We start from the raw sequence: 17,917 nt of genomic DNA, 5'->3' as shown, positions 1-17,917 counted from the left end.
TTCGTTGAATTTGCTCATGTGATCTGTTGATAAATAATCATTATTTACTAACTCATTCATTGCAAAATCTGACAGTGGTAAGATCACTCCTTCCATAACACTAAACACAAACACTAAGTAGACACTAACACTAAAAAACGGCAACACCGCCGGGAAGAACACTAAATGAGATAAAGTAAAAGTCTACTAAACTTCTTTATTATAACTACTTTATTATAGCAGGTGAGGGGACGCTGGCGCACGCTTGTTGTTGCCGCTCCTCCCTGTTAACAACACTTTCACAACAAACACAGCAAAATTCGCCTTAATTCTGCACTTTCTTACGCTTCTTTTATTTCATTTATTGTACGTATAGTTCGTGGATACAGCTGACTCGAATTGCATAGATTTGGCTTGGGAAGCAAGATGCCACTGAAATTAATCCTTAATCTCTCTATTATAAAAAAAAAAAAAACGAGACGTGATTTTCTTGGTGAGACAAGTCTTTGTACCAAGAGATTTAACAACACCCAGGACTGGAAATAAAAGACAAAGAGTAGATGGCAAAGTAGAACGTCGTAAAGAATTCAAAAACGCTGGCGTGATACACACGCAGAGCAGGTTAGAGATAATGAAAGTACGAAAATTTGAAAGTCTCAAAAAACGATAGTAAAGATCGCATTAGCACAAACAAACGGAAATTATTACTCGGTGAAATAATGGAACAGTGAAAAGAGATCTAATATATTGTTCGGATTTCAACTTTATGTCAGAGACTTGTAGATCATCTAATTCATGTTGCCAGCGAGAATTAAAAGGTTCCAAACATGTTGGCATGGTATGAAGCCCCGTGAGACGGAGACTTTTAACATGAGATTCTTTCAAGTCACGCCATACTTACAACAATTTTCAAACAAGACCACAGTCCGACGTGTTCTGGGCACGTCTAACCGGGAGGAGGCCCCGGGGAAGACCCAGGACACGCTGGAGGGACTATGTCTCTCGGCTGGCCTGCACGCCTTGGGATTCTCCCGGAAGAGCTAGAAGAAGTGGCCGGGGAGAGGGAAGTCTGGGCATCTCTGCTCAAGCTGCTGCCCCCGCGACCCGACCTCGGATAAGCTGAAGAGGATGGATGGATGGATGGATACCATTAGCATTCCATATAGATGATCGATCTGAAATTATCTGGTGTATGTAGCAATGTAGGAGCCATCAGAGAAATATTCACAACAGCAGGAATGGAGGTCACAGTCATAATATCTGTTCCAGTTCTTGTTGCACATAATTTAGCAATTAATGTCTTAACAAATTTTAGAAAACTTCTGTTTTTGGGGCTGGAAAATGTTTTAAGGCTAAGAGAGCAGAAATATTTTCTTTAGAGAGACCAGCAGGGTGAGCCTTGAGCCCATTCTGTTTAATCTGAGAAAGGGGTTTCTCCTCTGGGAGGACACCGGGTGTAATCTGCTCTGCGCTCAGCAGTTTTGCATTAGTGTATAGTCAACAAAAGTCCTCTAACATCATCTGTGAAGAAACACAGTGCCTGTTCTTCCGGAGGAGGGATAGACTTCCATATTTTTGGTCATGCTTGTGACAACAAAAGGAACCTGGAAGTGACGCATTTTATTATAGATTCTCAGTACCATTTTCTTGAGGTAAGGATAAGTTTCCTATTCACTTGTCTGCTCACAGCAACTGTCACGAGTAGAGTTTTACATATTCCACAGTGACTTCACCTATCAATAATTTATTCACGCCTCTTAGCTTCAGGCTGCATATGTTAATTCTTTTGTCTCTCCAATTCTGTTTCAACAGTGGATTTGTTCTGCTGTGGCTTGTAGCAAATAATTACACAAAGATACGCAGAGGGGCCAGTATAACAGCAGAGCCATCAGTATGGTATGAAATCTTCTGGTATGAGTATGCACATAGCAAAAGGCGACTGTGTGTCTATGAGGAGTTCAGGACATGTAGTGTTCACTCTGGAGTGTCGGTCAGAACACAGGCAAAAGAATTGAGAGTATTTCACACTGCAGCTCAGAAGGAAATTATAGCTTATTTATTGGATGGTATATAAAGAAGTATACATACATGGATATGAGTATGAATGTGTGTGAAATGTGTCCTTCAATTTCGTTGTTCCTTTGTAAAAGTGACAATGACAATAAAGATCTATACATCTAAATTATAAAGTAAAAACCATTAGTAACTTACACAAAAAATCCACTAGATGTCAATATTGTTCTCAAATGAGTCTGGTTACTAAATTGTCGGAGGTATAAAAATTAAAGCAATACAGTTTATCAATAAAACCGCATCGGGAGACTTAACGTAAAGTATTACATTAATATAAAAACAAGAAAATAATGAGGTCAGTAATAGCACAGTTCACAGTAGTAATGCCAAGTGAATATTCGAAAGAACTTCTGAAGACCGGCATGCACTGTTTACTCAAATTATATGGTTTATTTGATTCATATTAAGGAAATTGTCTATTAATACAATTCATAATGGTCTATTGTATTTGTAGCAGTCGAGACAATAGCGAAACTATACCTTATGCCGTTTTGCACTATGCCACCTTAAATAAAAGTAACGTTTGATACGTTGTTCTTGTGTTTTATTATATTGAAATGTGATGACATTGTGGCGTTCTTATTATGCATTTATTTTCTTACATTCTCCATAAACAAAAATTAACAGACAAACTCATTCTGTGGTAGTGACTTGCTGTAAGAGGTCCAGATGTGAAAATACATGTTGCAAGTTTTTGAAGCGTGCATTACACAGGCCTCGAAGCTCCCGATTCCATCTGAAAACGGGGAGGACGACACACGAGCGCATGATGAGTGTGTCTCTAGAAGGCGACGGGAACGTACGGGCTTCATAGTGTCTGAGGTGCGCTGATATATTAAGAACTGAAACATGTCCTGACTGCAGTTGGATGCTTGTATAGTTTTTTTTATATCACTGCAAATTTGAATTCTTGAAAAGCAGAGTGGCGCAGCGGGAGCGTGCTGGGCCCATAACCTAGAGGTCGATGGATCGAAACCATCCTCTGCTAACTCCTTTTTTTTTTTAACATTAGCATATCTCAGCATTGTATTCTTCACGTGCTATTTACGTAGATCCATTGGTATACGTTAATTTTAAAAGCCTATACATTTGAAATATTGTTTTCTCTGGAAAGTGTTTTGTGATCGCACACATTGCTATTAAAAGTACAGAATATATTCTTTTTCTGGGTAATATGATCAGTTCAAAATGACAGATTTTTATCCGCGTCCCGGCTTAAGTCTTTAAACAACGCAATTATATAAGAAAACAAACGAGTACTTACCAAAACAAAATACTTTTTACCTATTTTAATAAAGTGAATGCCTAAACACCGCGGGCATTTTAGTAGTACGATGGTATAGAAATTAAGGTTCTATGGTGTAATGGTTAGCACTCTGGCCTCTGAATCCAGCGATCTGAGTTTTAATCATTGTAGAACCTGCGTTACGTTTTAAATAAAATTGCTATTGACCAGTTAATAGTCGGTAAAATGATTTCTACTTACGTATATCTGATAAATACGTTAATTGTAACAAGTCTCAGTCATAAACAAAGATAAATATCCAGATAGATTGACACGCGAACTCAGTTTGGCATAGTAACACAGGGGCGCTTTACTTAATGTCGTTCGTTAAAGCAAGCTATTGACTGGAAGATATTTAGCAAAGTAACCTTTTAATGGTTCGCCAATCCTCAAAAAAAATTATTTGTGACACAACAAGTTCCAAAAAAAGTTAAATAAAATGTCAGTAGCACGTAGTCGTTCATATACTGTAGATTCAGAAGGCTCAATTAAGAAAGGCTTGCGATAAAGTATAGGCAAAGAGGATAACTATAGTGTGTGCATGTTCAACAGTAAGAGAAGAGATTCTGCAGGTAGATGAGCCTGTGGTGTCCCGGATAACGGGACCAACTGTCAGACAGACCTCAGTTTGTGAGACTTAAGGACCACACCTCTGACGTGGATGTGAACAACACTGGGACACCAAAAGGAACAGTCCTGCCTGCTCTTCTCTTCACTCTGTACACCTCATACTATAAATATAGGATCAGGTCATGTTACTTGTGGAATGTCTCAGATGATTCAGCAATTATGGGGTATATAATGATAAGGGGGATGAGACAGAGGAGAGGAGTCAGGTAAACAACTTTGTTTCTTGGTGCAAAGAGAATTGTCTGCATCTCAGAAATCAGCAAAACCAAGGAATTGCTTATTGACTTTTGACACACCAAATAGCCTCTATGTCTGGTCACTAAGCAGGTAGTGATATAAAGAAAACGAGGTTCTACAAGTACTTGGGGGGCCACATCAATAACAGGGTGGACTGGTCTCAGAACACAGAGGAACTATATAAGGAAGGGCACAGCATGCTCTTTTTTACTTGGGAGACTCAGTAGTGACATCCATCACATCTTCTGTGACTCTTTGATAACCAGTATGGTGTGTGTTGGGCTGGTAAGATCACTTCAAGAGAGGCCACTGAATGTACAAGCTAACTAAAAGGGCAGGCTCAGTTATAGGATGCATTCTGGACCATGGAGGTAGCAGCAAAGGAGAGAGGTAAAACAAAACTGAGTGGCATTATGAACAATGCTGCACATTCTCTCCATGACACACTAACACTGAGGTGTTTTCTTTCTTCTTCCTTTTTAGTCATTTTGGTATATGTGTGTATATTTGTATTTATCTGTCTATTTATGTATTTATTCATTTAAAGAGCTTTTATAGAAAGCCAAATTTCCTCTTAGGGACAAATATCTATCTATCTATCTATCTATCTATCTATCTATCTATCTATCTATCTATCTATCTATCTATCTATCTATCTATCTATCTATCTATCTATCTATCTATCTATCTATCTATCTATCTATCTAATCTATCTATCTAATCTATCTAATCTATCTAATCTATCTATCTAATCTATCCATCCATCCATCCATTTTCCAACCCGCTGAATCCGAACACAGGGTCACGGGGGTCTGCCGGAGCCAATCCCAGCCAACACAGGGCACAAGGCAGGAACCAATCCCGGGCAGGGTGCCAACCCACCGCAGTCTAATCTATCTAATCTATCTAATCTATCTATCTAATCTATCTATCTAAAGAGCAGACAAGTGTAACTGAGGGATGTCCAGCTACTGACATTTGAATACATTTATGATGTTGTTGTTGCAATAATTTGCAGAGCTCTGAATTGTAAGGTTTATTCAGTGAGACAAAGGCATGTTACTGTGGACTATTTTGTTTCCTAAGTATAAATTCTAAAACTTCACAATTGTACTTTTCCAAACAAAATGTATTTTCCAGATGACTGGATAAGCAGGTTTGAAAGATGGAAGGACGAATGGATGTAATTGGGTAAAGCACGATGCACATAGCCACCGACTATGTTCGGCAACAATTATCCATCCATCCATTATCCAACCCGCTATATTCTAACTACAGGGTGACGGGGGTCTGCTGGAGCCAATCCCAGCCAACACTGGGCACAAGGCAGGAAACAAGGGCGCACACACACACACACACACACACACACCCCCACACACACTAGGGACAATTTAGAATCGCCAATGCACCTAACTCACATGTCTTTGGACTGTGGGAGGAAACCCACGCAGACACGGGGAGAACATGCAAACTCCACGCAGGGAGGACCCGGGAAGCTGCGCCACCCAGGCAACAATTATGACTTAAAAAAAAAAAAAAAAAAATTTTAACTATTGTATGATACACAATATTTCAATTAAATAATAAATGTATTGCTTTTCTTATGCCTTGTTATTTTTACGCTCTGGTGTCTTTTGTGATTTAGTTATAGTTTTGAACATTTGAGACCTATTTAAATCATTTTATGGCACCGTTAAGTGATCATTTGGTTTACTTTTATTTTATTTAAATAAAAATAAACTGGATTTGATAAACATCACCCTCTAGCGACATGTTGATTATTTATTTATTTAATTTACAAGTAGACAGTAATATCGAGCAGAGTGGCGCAGTGGAAGTGTGCTGGGCTCATAACCCAGAGGTCGATGGATCGAAACTATCCTCTGCTAAAAATTTATTTTTAACCTTCTATTATTCTGTTCAAAGCATCAATTGTATCTTCCTGTTATGTAACATTGCTTATTTTGCAAAGTTGTAGTGCCAATAACATACTGAAATAATGTTTTCCTTTTAAAGCTCCTTGCAATGGAGCATATTGTCAATCGTTTTATAGACGAGTCTATGCTGCTGGTTACAAGGCGGGACCTCACCCTGGTCATTGTGTACCCACACGTCTATCTGCACTCAGTAAGGGTTTCCCAGGGGAGAATTTTACATTAGATAGATAGTTCCTTTCTAAGTAGTACCTTCTAGTGAGACAACGAAGTAAAAATAAAACCGGCCTTATCCAATGTACAAAACATACACACTGTAGTAACCAGCATTGTCACCCTAGAGACGGGGATGGAGAGGCGATCGATAGCAGGGTATTCACAGGTGTCCTGAGTTCTACGTTCCTGGAACCCCAGGACATTTCTCGTTATACCTTTCAAGTCCGAGAAGGCTCGAGAACGCTGGTGGAGATTGTCAGGACAGTATAAACACGGCGATGTAAATGATAACGGAGAGACGTGGAAAGGGACACCACACGATCTGTAACACTGTGAGAGTGCAATAGCCCGTCCAGAGAAGTGACTGTTATTTTTACGGAGCGGTTTACATGGCTTTTACAGCGTAGTTTATTTCTGCAAGAAGACTATTGTACATCATTTGTTGTGGAAAAAATGCGCCCATTATTTGGCTTAACTCCCATTCGTTATGGGTCTTATAGTCTTTCTATCTCGATGCTCTACATTAATGTATAAAAAATGCCCTCCCCCCCCAAAAAAAAAAAATTTGTTGTCGCATTTTATCTAGAGAAATTCGACACGTTTAATATTGTAACGGGATTGGAATGGAATGGAATTTGCCGCTTTACACTCCGATGGGCGCTCCCAGCTGCTTATCTCATTTGCCCACACATAAACACCGCCTGCCCAGTGGCGTCGTTAGGCAGGGGTGTTCCAGGGCTTTAGCCTCCGATCTCAAGCGTGTTGCCCCTAATCTTCGAGAGACGTCCCCCAACATGTTCACAGAAGCTAGACCTATAGCCCCTGATCTTTGAGCCTTGTTTCCCCTGTTCAGCTCTCGGAAAACGGCCGTGGACAGCGCGAAATCATCACGCCACCCCCCATGCGGTTTTCAATCGGACGCATCTGACAGTAAAAGGTGTATTACAGAGGTAGGGCTAAATTCTCGCGTACCCGGGGTCACAGGCAACGTGTCTGTCTCCCTGTTCCTCCCCTCCGTGAGCCGACCTAATACTCGGGTACACATTAGAGCCACGCAGCCAGGGGGATGGGCTTCAGCAGCGGTGACACGCCCCTCAATTTCCGCTCACTAGCGAGGATTTCAAGTCCGCTTCTCCAGGAATCCCATCATTTTGGACTTGGCCTCTCAAACAGTTAGTCCCTCTTATATCCGGACACAGGTATGCTACAATATGTTTCGTTTGCTTCTTATTTTTTACGATTTTTTTAGAACATCTATAATTGCTTTTTGGGCAACATAGGAAATGAACAGGTACTGCCATCCAAAGAGTCTCCTAAGACACTCAGAAAACTTCAAGTGAGCTCAACTATGAGGGAAGGTGAGATGTCACAGGTAGGAACTGCGGAAATTCTCACCAGAGGTAAATAAAAACTCTTAAATGTGTGAAGGTCGTCCCAAATATGAGACGCAAAAATGCAGTGTATGCATCGGGTAAAGATTCCGAGGGCACAGAAGTATTACAAGTATATTTACATTATTAAAAAAAGCACTGAAAAGTTTTTAGTATGTCAAACTAGCACCCAAAATGTAAATAAACACGTTACAGTGTTTAGCCATTACCGTATTTACTGTAGAAAAGTGCTTAAGACGGTTCCATGGTGTAATGGTTAGCCCTCTGGACTCTGAATCCAGCGATCCGAGTTCAAATCTCGGTGGAACCTGTTTGTCTGTCTTGGTTCATAAAATTCGGACGCACGAAATAGAGAGACATTACTGTTCGGTGATAAAAGTTCAGAGCGAGTTTTAAAAGCATACATTTAAAAGGACTGTAACTGGTTACTTCACTTGCACACTTCGTGATAAATCTAAGGCAGTTTACTCGGGTTTGTGCGTTTTTAAATATCTGCAGTGTGGATAGCGGCTGACAACTGAAGTTAATCTGCTTGCAGGGGGACTGTGCAGACCTCCAAATTCTCCTGGAAAGCACTTACTTGCCCTTTGTCTCTCACAAGTGATCAATAATCTGAGGTAGCTAACATCTGTTAATATTAATAATAATTACTATTTGCTAATATTAATCAGCTAATATTTGTGTTCTCAACACCCTCCATCCAAAATCTTTAAAAACAATCGGAGAATTATTTACATTGCAGGGATTTCTTTTCTAACCCCGAACGGGGACCATTTCATTCTCTTTCTGTATTTTCTTCCACATAGAGATATTTGAGGGCACTTTTTTTACATGCACAAATTTACCATGATATGGGTGATTTATGATTTATAAATATGCCACAAGTGTGAAGAATTTAGGAACATTTATTAATTCATACAGATGTCTTATATACTTTGCACAAGAACTTTTTGGGAAGTAATTGTACATTACAGTTTTGAATCATTCATGTTTTTATAAGTTAGGATATGTTCAGTATTTTTCAAATTGAAGTTACCTCTTCACTGTAATGGTATATTTTAATTTGGAACATGACAATGATTTTTGAAGTGAAGCATATTTTTTAAAAAATTCAAAAAACTAAACAGCCTGCTCTTGTGTTTTACAATCGAGCTAATGGGTGGAACGCATATTTGTCATGTTCCTGAGGCATCGTTGTAACAAACAAAAGTAAACTGGAAAAATTTAATTTTACCACAGATTCTTGGTATTATTTAATTAAGGTTAGGCTACGATTCTTGCTTATTTTTCTGCTCACAGTGGGTGTCATAGCTGGTGTTCTGATACCACCATTCCCCTTCTTTCTTCAAATTACAACCCCAATTCCAATGAAGTTGGGACGTTGTGTAAAACGTAAATAAAAACAGAATGCAATGATTTTCAAATCCTTTCCAACCTATATTCAATTGAATACACTACGAAGACAAGGTATCGAATGTTCAAACTGATAAACTTTATTGTTGTTTGGCAAATCTTCACTCCTTTTGAATTTGATGCCTGCAACACGTTCCAAAAAATCTGGGACAGGGGCAGCAAAAGACTGGGAAAGTTAAGGAATGTTCAAAAAACACCAGTTGTGAACATTCCACAGGTGAACAGGTGAATTGGAAACAGGTGTTTGTCATGATTGGGTATAAAAGGAGCATCCGCAAAAGGCTCAGTCGTTCACAAGCAAGGATGGGGCCAGGTTCACCACTTTGTGAACAACTGTGTGTGCAAATAGTCCAGCAGTTTAAGAACAACGTTTCTCAACATACAATTGCAAGGAATCTAGGGATTTCATCATCAACTGTCCATAATATCATCAAAATATTAGAAAAATCAATATTAGGAGAAATCTCTGCACATAAGGCTGAATACCAACACTGGATGCCCGTGACCTTTGATCCCTCAGGCGGCACTGCATTAAAAACCGACATCATTCTGTAAAGGATATTACCACGTGGGCTCAGGAATACTTCAGAAAACCATTGTCAGTTAACACACTTCGTCGCTACATCTACAAGTGCAAGTTAAAACTCTACCATGCAAAGTGAAAGCCATATATCAACAACACCCAGAAACGCCGCCGGCTTCTCTGGGCCCGAGTTCATCTGAGATGGAGTGACGCAAAGTGGAAAAGTGTGCTGTGGTCTGACGAGTCCACATTTCAAATTGTTTTTGGAAATCATGGACGTCGTGTCCTCAGGGCCAAAGAGGAAAAGGACCATCCGGATTGTTATCAGCGCAAAGTTATCAACCTTAATTGCTTATTTCAATCTTAAACTGCTGCATTCAGTGTTTTAATTGCTCCTTATTAGCAATAAGATGTAAAAGACAAAGCAGCCAGCAGTTCTCCAGCTAGCTTTTTTCCAATTACATCTGTGTGTGTTCATCATGCACGGTTTGATTTAATAAAACACTTAATAGAAAAATGTGACAGACTGAAAATGATCTGTTTTAGGCTTCAAATCATTTGGATGATATCCTTGGAAAGGAAAAAAATCTACGATATAAAAGCCTTACATTGCACAGACTAACAAGCCATAAAATTAAATAAGGTCTGAGATTGGCAATGATTGGTTTCTAATTAAGCAATTGGGTTGGAATGAAAACCTGTAGCCCCTGCGGCTCACCAGGACCGACATTGCCTACCCCTGTTTTACATCTTATTGCTAATAAGGAGCAATTAAAACACTGAATGCAGCAGTTTAAGATTGAAAAAAGCAATTAAGGTTGGAGAACCTCAACAAGCGAGACCACTAAAATGAAGCATTAAAATGTCACTTAAGCAATATGTGCTTCATCAGCAATAATTGAGTTCTCGTTAAGGAACTGGGTTGGAACAAAAACCTGCACATACTGTGGCACTCCAGGACCGACGTTGCCTACCCCTGGTTTATGGGGCTCCCATAAGGCAGCCGGACACTGAGCCACCCAGCCTCTCTCCAGGCAGCGCGCTGGCTCGCTTAACTGTCACGTGATCCCATGTTGCTCGCGGATGACGTCATACAACGCGACAGCTACTGTAGCCACGCTGCCACTGTCTCGCTTTGTGAAACACTACGGACGCAAGACTGTTGCCGAGTGAGAGAGAAGTGTGAACGAGTTCAGAAACAATCCCATCGCTAAGAGGTAGACAGTAAGTTTTCTGAGTTTTGGGGATGCACTTTATGAATGTGTGAGTTTTCATTCGCTCCATTAGAATCGTCGCGCGCGATTTGAATGAGTGGCAAGCGGCGCGTTCTTGTTAGTTAGCCCCCCGCCGAACTTTGCTCGAATGAATCATTCTGTGATCACCCGCGTGCTGTTTCTGTTCATTGGTATCTGCGGTTCACTTCATGTGTCTGAGTCCCAAATTTTACTTCGTACCACCCAGTCACATCCCTGGCGTCTGTTCATTCATCTCCGTGTGTTCCTTTTGTCGATTCCTTCTCGAATCGCAGACATCGATGAGACGGCCATTCCACACGTACGGCGCTTTGATTTCTGCCTTTGTTTCAGTTTTGTCCCTCCGTGGTGTCCAGTAGTGATGGGCGGAGTGAAGCCTCACAAAGCATCAAAACGTTTGAAGCAATTGTGTCGGAAATCGTTTGGCAGCTTCGAAGCATTTAACACTCACTTCTCTAGTGACACCTCCTGGCCATTTTCATTAACGTTACACAAACTAATTATCCACTTCAATGACGTCTGTTAAAACTCTTACTGTTTTTACTTTTTCGCTGCTACATACTGACAACGAAGAGAAGGGTTCGTCAGCAGCTTCTAGTGTCTGATGTCATAAAAAAAAAAAAAAAAAAAAAAAAATATATATATATATATATATATATATATATATATATATATATATACACTAACGCCGACAGGCAGAATGCACTGTACGATAGCAAGAGTTAAACAAAATAGATAGAGATAGATAGATACTTTATTAATCCCAGGGGGAAATTCACAAATAAGACGCCTCACTCAAGGATCCCCGGCTCTTTCAATTAGTATTTACTTTTGCACTGTATCATTATAATCGCTCCTGTTATTAGTATTATAATAATAATAATAATACATTTTATTTATATAGCGCCTTTCCCATGCTCAAGGCACTTATAATTAACCCTCATCTTTTCTTGAAATCACATTTAATAGCCGTAAATGTTTTCTTTGTTCTGACTTAATTAAAACGGAGTAGACGGAAAATAAAGGTTTATCCCTGTACTTTTCCATGATATAGGTAAGCACATTTGAGAAAGAAAAGGCGAAATCCTTAAATCACGGATGTTATTATTCGATCAAGTATTGAAATATTTAATTTATTAATACTTTACAATATTTTGTGGAGCTCAAAAGTAACGAGTTCGCAACGAAGAAAAGACGCCGTCAGTGGCTCAACTGACTAACGTGGTTGCTTTTCAAATTCTGAGCGTAGTGCTAGCCCGAGTTCGATCCGAATTAAAGACTCCTCAAAATTAATAATAATAATAAAATGATCAGGAGTGAAATCTTTATAACCAGTTTGAACTAAATAATTTTGAGAGATACTGTGGAAGGATCGCATAAGAGATCTGTTAGGGAATCATTCCCACTTAGAATCGCCATCAAAATGCGATGACTAATTGCGTAAGGCAGCTCACGTATTTACATTAATCCATCTTCTATTCATTGCCATTTGACGCCCACGAACCCCTCCATTGAATAAGGTGATAACAAACCCACTGTGGTAGATCAGGGGGGTATTTTTCGTACGTGGATTACTCGTTTAGCCCGATGTAATTGTTGATGACTTGGCCTGATCCTGGATCTGTTGGTTTTTCGAAACTCTTGCTGGATGTGTTGTCATAGCAACACATCCAAATCCTCAAACCTGCTCGGTGTAAACAAGGATTAGCTCACACACTTAATCAGTGTCAGTACATGGAATTCATTCAGTCATGGCTTCGGCGTTCATGAATGAGCGACCAATTGATATCGGTGCACAAATTATAAGAAGAGAATTTCATATAGAGAGGGTTTTGCGCGATCGGCAAGATCCTTTATTGCTCCCGGAGGAAATTCTTTTCGAAAGATACCGCTTTAGCCAAGGGGGAATATTGTACCTCAAAGATTTATTAGCACCTTATATTCGAAGTCAAACTAGGCGAAGTCGGGCTCTCACAACCACACAGACAGTATGCATTGCTTTGAGGTTTTTTGCAATCGGCACTTTTTGATATACTGTAGGCGATGTGGAATACAGTGGTGTGAAAAACTATTTGCCCCCTTCCTGATTTCTTATTCTTTTGCATGTTTGTCACACAAAATGTTTCTGATCATCAAACACATTTAACCATTAGTCAAATATAACACAAGTAAACACAAAATGCAGTTTTTAAATGATGGTTTTTATTATTTAGGGAGAAAAAAAAAATCCAAACCTACATGGCCCTGTGTGAAAAAGTAATTGCCCCCTGAACCTAATAACTGGTTGGGCCACCCTCAGCAGCAATAACTGCAATCAAGCATTTGCGATAACTTGCAATGAGTCTTTTACAGCGCTCTGGAGGAATTTTGGCCCACTCATCTTTGCAAAATTGTTGTAATTCAGCTTTATTTGAGGGTTTTCTAGCATGAACCGCCTTTTTAAGGTCATGCCATAGCATCTCAATTGGATTCAGGTCAGGACTTTGACTAGGCCACTCCAAAGTCTTCATTTTGTTTTTCTTCAGCCATTCAGAGGTGGATTTGCTGGTGTGTTTTGGGTCATTGTCCTGTTGCAGCACCCAAGATCGCTTCAGCTTGAGTTGATGAACAGATGGCCGGACATTCTCCTTCAGGATTTTTTGGTAGACAGTAGAATTCATGGTTCCATCTATCACAGCAAGCCTTCCAGGTCCTGAACCAGCAGAACAACCCCAGACCATCACACTACCACCACCATATTTTACTGTTGGTATGATGTTCTTTTTCTGAAATGCTGTGTTCCTTTTACGCCAGATGTAACGGGACATTTGCCTTCCAAAAAGTTCAACTTTTGACTCATCAGTCCACAAGGTATTTTCCCAAAAGTCTTGGCAATCATTGAGATGTTTCTTAGCAAAATTGAGACGAGCCCTAATGTTCTTTTTGCTTAACAGTGGTTTGCGTCTTGGAAATCTGCCATGCAGGCCATTTTTGCCCAGTCTCTTTCTTATGGTGGAGTCGTGAACACTGACCTTAATTGAGGCAAGTGAGGCCTGCAGTTCTTTAGACGTTGTCCTGGGGTCTTTTGTGACCTCTCGGATGAGTCGTCTCTGCGCTCTTGGGGTAATTTTGGTCGGCCGGCCACTCCTGGGAAGGTTCACCACTGTTCCATGTTTTTGCCATTTGTGGATAATGGCTCTCACTGTGGTTCGCTGGGGTCCCAAAGCTTTAGAAATGGCTTTATAACCTTTACCAGACTGATAGATCTCAATTACTTCTGTTCTCATTTGTTCCTGAATTTCTTTGGATCTTGGCATGATGTCTAGCTTTTGAGGTGCTTTTGGTCTACTTCTCTGTGTCAGGCAGCTCCTATTTAAGTGATTTCTTGATTGAAACAGGTGTGGCAGTAATCAGGCCTGGGGGTGGCTACGGAAATTGAACTCAGGTGTGATACACCACAGTTAGGTTATTTTTTAAAAAGGGGGCAATTACTTTTTCACACAGGGCCATGTAGGTTTGGATTTTTTTTCTCCCTAAATAATAAACACCATCATTTAAAAACTGCATTTTGTGTTTACTTGTGTTATATTTGACTAATGGTTAAATATGTTTGATGATCAGAAACATTTTGTGTGACAAACATGCAAAAGAATAAGAAATCAGGAAGGGGGCAAATAGTTTTTCACACCACTGTATCTATCTAAAAGTGCAGTTTGCCAGGCAATTCATAAAGTCTGTTTGTGTCTGAAATATTTCCTTCAGGTTTTCATAGTGTTTCCTGGACACCTGCGTGTGCAGACAATAAAAGAGGTGTTTCATGCCATTGCAGGTAGGCAACACAAAGGCAAAAACACCCACAGTTTCAGGAAGAATCTCACAATCAGTCTAACATTCTCATTACCCAGGATTTCCAAATGTGATTGGGGCACTGGATTGTACGCAGATCTGAATAATCAGACACAGTGTCTTCATCAAATATTTGACCTTTGTCAATATCTCGTTTGTCAGACACAAGTTCTAGGGATATGACATTCCCTGCAACTGACCCAACAAAAAAGAGGGCTATATGGAAAATACCTATGGCACACATCGATGACAAATATATTTAATGACCATCCTTTACCTGAAATGAAATGACCACTGCATCCTGCCACTGGCTCTGAGGAGGAGCTTTGCCCTGGAATGCCCTCAGAAACAGGGTGATGGGCATTTTGCTGGAGAGCTAACTCTTGCAGGGGTTAGGTGTGGACCGCATGGACCTCCACCTGTTTTTTGCTTGTCTGCCTTCTTATTAACTTTAGAATTAATGTTTTTTTATATTATATATGATTCTTTATGTCAACAATTCTTTAAATAGTTATATACCAATATTTACTAGTTTGAAGTATATTCTTGTACTTCACTTTAACCTGTTCCCATGTTCTCCTTGTGCTCACGTTTGATCTGGAATTATGACATATTAAATAATAATCAATCTGACACATAGGAAATGAAATGCTGCATTCAGTAGGTACAATGCACACTACTTAGCATTTAATTTGTCGGCCACTTTTTGCCAGCTGTCTTTTCTGGTTTGGGCTACTTTTGCAGTGTTACCCCTTGTGCATATTAAATCTTGAAATTCTTCATGTCCTTCGAATAAAAGGTCTTGCTCCGCTTGTGTGAAAAAAAAATGTGCCCGTTCTTTCGTCATTTTGTTACAGCCTATCAAAGACTTGCTGATCATGTTTTCTAGACTCAATATATATGGGGTTTTCACTCAGCGTGGGCGCGCGCATTCATCTCGGATGATTAGATCCAGCTAGACTAATCTACTATACGACTGCGTTTGAAAAACCGACTTATCCTGGATGAGTTTCGCTGGCATTAACTCATCCAAGATGATCTGATCTCGGATGATTTAAGCGACGTACGGAAACTACCCCCCAGGTTGAATTTGCTCTGCTGCACCAAACATTCAAAGGTGTCAATCCAGAGCACATCAGAAATGCTGAGAGACATGGTGCAAATCAGTCACCGGCACATAGACACACACAAGATACTCCAAGGTGACCAGTGCACGTATCAAGGTCGGCATTAAAGATCTTCTTGAGTGCTGAGGCAACAAAAAGCAGCGGGATAAACACATCTGGACCTGCTGTTGAAAAAGCATTTGCCTTTACCAGCAGCATCCCTCTCTCGTGAACACATCTTCAAGGTCTGGATAGGCGATCAGTAAAAAGTTGTCTTAGTCACAGCACAGTGCAATAATAAAACATTTCCTAAAACACATAGTTGTCCAGTATGTATCATTCTTAAGCAATCTTCCAGTTATAGAGGCGCAATCCCAGTTACTAACACATTTACCGTGTAGCTCTCCCGCCAAACCCGCCATCAACAACTACAATAACAGTTGAAATCGTCACTCAAATATTTTTTTTAGTTATAGACTGCTGTTAAATGGGAAAAAAAAAGAAAAACAGACTCTTTTGGGTGACAATTCACAACGGGTGGATGTGGGATGCGAACCCACGCAACCCTTATTATGGAGCAGCAACGCTACCACTGCACCACTACTGTTTTTAACAGAGTGGATGTATATAATGTATGTTTTTTTTATGTATGTATGTATGTAATGAAGAGGAAAACAATTATATATAGATGTATACTATATGACATACGTTCAGTGTTGCATGAAAACGTTGCACGAGGCGAAGAATGGATATTTATGAGAGTATTATAGTGAGAGATGTGTCGTCACCCTTATTACTAAAGCTCTTCTTTGCAGCATTATTATCGGCATTTGTATGATGTAGAATTTAGTTTTATTTTTTGCCACAAAAGTATTATCGGGCACAATCATTTAAAATGTATTGATCATCCACAAACATTCATTTCACCTGGGAATTCTTTCGAGTTTTTGAATTCTGCTGATGCCATATGTACTTCAAACGGGAGCTCGATGAATAATGATTCGAAGCACTAAGCAGACATGCACACTGGAATCGTCAAGCTTGGTTAGAAGCACTGAGCAGACATGCGCACTGGGATTGCATCATGACAGGGCTTCACAGCCTCGAGCAGACATGTGTACTGAGATTGCATCATGACAGAGCTTCGAAGCCTCGAGCAGACATGCGCACTGGTTACTGAATTTTTGTGAAGCCTCAGCACACTCAAAGCCATTGACTTCTATATTTTTGAGAGTCTATCTGACACATAACTCTCTAGTTATATTTTGTAATTCGTATTGACATTACACACTTCAGTTGATATAGTTAAGTGATGGCCTGAAGCTACAATTCAGGTAGTTGCTGAGAATTCTTTATTGTTCTTGTAAATTGCTGTGATTTCCTTTGTCTGATACATAGTGTCAAAGATGTATTGTCATATATCAACTTTATATATATAAAAAGATTAGGTAAATCGTGCAACCTTTTTATAGAATGCTTAATTTTGTTCGAAACCGTGCGTCATATAGTATACATCTATAAATATATTTTTTTCATCTTCATTACAAGAATACAACAATGATATTCTCGTGTCAATTAAATCAATTTAACATGCATATGTCAAACAACATATTTCTACATCCGCTGCAGTAAGAACAGTAGTAGTAGTTAAGTTGTGCGGAGCTCGTTAATTATCCCGATTAGGTGGCTAAATGGTATTGCAACTGTCTCTCAGTAAAAACACCAGTGGCCTCATGTATAAATGGTGCGTACACACAGAAAGGTTGCGCAAGAACGTTTCCACGTTCAAATCTCGATGTATAAAACCTATACTTGGCGTAAAGCCACGCACTTTTCCATGGTACCTCATACCTTGGTGTACGCAAGTTCTCCGCTCGGTTTTGCAAACTGGCGGCCCCCAGTGTCAAAGCAGTGCTACTGTTCCTGTGTGCTTACCCTTTCTTAGATCCACATCCACGGCGGCAGCTTTATCAAATACACTGAAATTAACCGCATATCGTTCATAAATATAATGCATCTGATTGTAATTAACCTGTAGCAATATAATGGTCC

The 17,917-nt window shown here is 39.8% G+C and overlaps 1 protein-coding gene and 1 non-coding gene across 4 annotated transcripts in view; both read left to right on the top strand.

Annotated features, from left to right (window-relative positions):
• Positions 1-17,917, top strand: part of LOC114642862 (gastrula zinc finger protein XlCGF57.1-like) — a 477,081-nt gene that overhangs the window by 205,355 nt on the left and 253,809 nt on the right. Inside the window, exon 1 of one of the 3 annotated variants that reach the window (XM_051921757.1) lies at positions 10,801-10,905. The exons of the other annotated variants lie outside the window; for them this stretch is intronic. The gene's annotated coding sequence lies outside the window, so the exon portion shown is untranslated. Of the gene's footprint in view, positions 1-10,800; positions 10,906-17,917 lie in introns of those variants that run through there. 3 annotated transcript variants of the gene reach the window in all.
• Positions 7,984-8,055, top strand: trnaq-cug (transfer RNA glutamine (anticodon CUG)). Its single transcript has one exon. It is a non-coding gene; the product is annotated as a tRNA-Gln (tRNA).

Source organism: Erpetoichthys calabaricus (assembly GCF_900747795.2).
Source record: "Erpetoichthys calabaricus chromosome 1 unlocalized genomic scaffold, fErpCal1.3 SUPER_1_unloc_23, whole genome shotgun sequence".
In the NCBI taxonomy this organism is placed as follows: domain Eukaryota; kingdom Metazoa; phylum Chordata; class Cladistia; order Polypteriformes; family Polypteridae; genus Erpetoichthys; species Erpetoichthys calabaricus.
This window is presented reverse-complemented; position numbering and strand designations above follow the sequence as displayed.